Source organism: Helobdella robusta (assembly GCF_000326865.2).
Source record: "Helobdella robusta unplaced genomic scaffold HELROscaffold_8, whole genome shotgun sequence".
Taxonomy (NCBI): Eukaryota; Metazoa; Annelida; class Clitellata; order Rhynchobdellida; family Glossiphoniidae; genus Helobdella; species Helobdella robusta.
The window spans coordinates 4,899,823-4,902,356 of record NW_008705459.1 but is presented as its reverse complement, the minus strand read 5'-3'; positions in this window follow the sequence as shown (position 1 = coordinate 4,902,356).

Here is a 2,534-nt window from a genome sequence, read left to right as displayed (position 1 = left end):
CCTGTTTCATTTAATGCGTGTTATCCACTTTAAAGGAATGTTACATTTTAGGAATTGGAAATCGATACAGCGAGAAAAATGTACTTTTTAGAAAATCACTTTTTAAATAAAGTTTGATGTTTCCAATTAAATGAGAGTCATTCCAAGAAGGCTTTCTGGTTGTTAGTTTGATATTACATGCAGTTTTTATCATTTTAAATCTAATTAAGAGTTTGATGTTTTTCATATTGTCGCGAAAATGGTTTGTAATTCAAGACGAAATTTTTTTATATAAATTTTTAGATTCCAAATTTTTAAATTTCACTTATAAAATTTAAAACTTTACTTTTAAAATTCAAAAAAAGTTTTGAAACTCCGTGGCTAATAAAAAAATATTTGAAAATGTTGAAATTTTTAGGAAATAATGTAACTAAAAAACCAGTATAATTATTTTTAAACCCGTAAAACCTTTGTGTAAAAAACAATAACGCCGAACAAAATTTTAAATAAAAACAAACCTTCACAAAGGATGAGGAGATTAATCCGAAGATTAATTTGAAAATTTTACAACCGACTTAACTCGTTATTCTTATGTGACGAAAATAGTTCCAACACTGCTCTGTTTGCTTCTTTAAATAGAATTTTTGGTTCTTATGTTTCTCTCATTAATTTCATCAATTGGTTTTGTTAATTTTGTTATTTAGTTGCTTAATGCAATTTGAGTTTGAAACATTGGTTTTCTAATTTTAAACAAAAATTTGAATTAATTTTTGTCAGGGTTTCTAGCAGTTTACTTGCAAACGTTAAATGTTGATAGTTAAAATTTGTAACAAATGTTTTTAAAAATTATTCAATTAAATAATTCCACAGGATACGCAATAAATATTCAATTATAAAAAAAAATACATAACTGACAAAAACACAAATTCTGAAAAACTCTTCAAAAATAATTTCATGAGGTTTTAAGAAAATTTTTCAAATCAAATTAAAAATTGAAACGTGGCAAATGAAAAATAGAAATTAAATGAGAGTGTAAATTAAATCAGATATGATGGAAGTTGCACTTGAGGAGAAGAAATGAAAAAAAACAACGTGGAGAAAAACCAAGCAACATTTTCAACTTCCTTCACTTCAACTTGAATGAAACATTCCATCGAAATAACTTCAAATGCAAAAGAATAAGGCTTACGACGAAGTTACGCAAGAAATAAAGGAATGAAATAATTTATTGCGTAATAAACAAGTTTTTTACGATATTAATTGAAATAAGGACAATCTAGTTTTTGATATTTTCACATTCAGCTAATTAATTATCACCGTGCTTTGTTTGATGCATGAAGAATTTGGCAACAAGCAAACTTTGATACAAATTTTCGAGCAATCACACAAAAATATACGTCTATTGACAGGACATATGTAGGTATAAATACTTCAGTATAATCTGTGTATTTGATTTCTATGTTTGGTAACACTGTGACAAGCGAACTGTTAGAACTATGGATTGAATAATGAGAAACAATTAGGTTAAAAAAATTGAAGTTTACACAAAGTTAAATCCAAAATTAATAAATACGAGTGCATGTTATTAAAATGAAAATTGTGAGGAGAAAATGAAAGATGTAAACAAAAAGCAGCACTTAATTGTCATTTGATGTTCGTGCCGAATCATATGCAAACATCCATTTAGTACCAACAAACACACGCCCGCCACACACAAACACACATACATAAACACACAAGCACCAACCACACGCTCACAGTACGCACAAACACCCACACACACATATAAAATAGAAATTTGATATTTGATCTTATTTGAAGACAGAGTGCAATCGAACAGCATAATGTTCTGTTGGATGCTGAAATTGATACCTTAGCTTTGTCCGAAGAAATATCCGACAAATCTAACGAAAATTCAAAGATACAATTTTAAGGATGTTTTTGGATTGAATATCATGCTATATCACCAATGTTGTTTAAATATAGTTACTTTTAGATATCATATCATATCTTTTTATATCATATGAAAAATTTATCATTTTTTTATAGCGGATTATATAATATAGACAGATGCTAACGTGGACAGCAATATCACAACCACAGTACTGCAACACTGATGTAAATAATATTGCCAAAATCTTGAAAATACTGAATAAATAAACAAAATACAATCAATCAATCAGTCAGTCAGTCAGTCAGTCAGTCAGTCAGTCAGTCAGTCAGTCAGTCAGTCAGTCAGTCAGTCAGTCAGTCAGTCAGTCAGTCAGTCAGTCAGTCAGTCAGTCAGTCAGTCAGTCAGTCAGTCAGTCAGTCAGTCAGTCAGTCAGTCAGTCAGTCAGTCAGTCAGTCAGTCAGTCAGTCAGTCAGTCAGTCAGTCAGTCAGTCAGTCAGTCAGTCAGTCAGTCAGTCAGTCAGTCAGTCAGTCAGTCAGTCAGTCAGTCAGTCAGTCAGTCAGTCAGTCAGTCAGTCAGTCAGTCAGTCAGTCAGTCAGTCAGTCAGTCAGTCAGTCAGTCAGTCAGTCAGTCAGTCAGTCAGTCAGTCAATCAATCAATCAA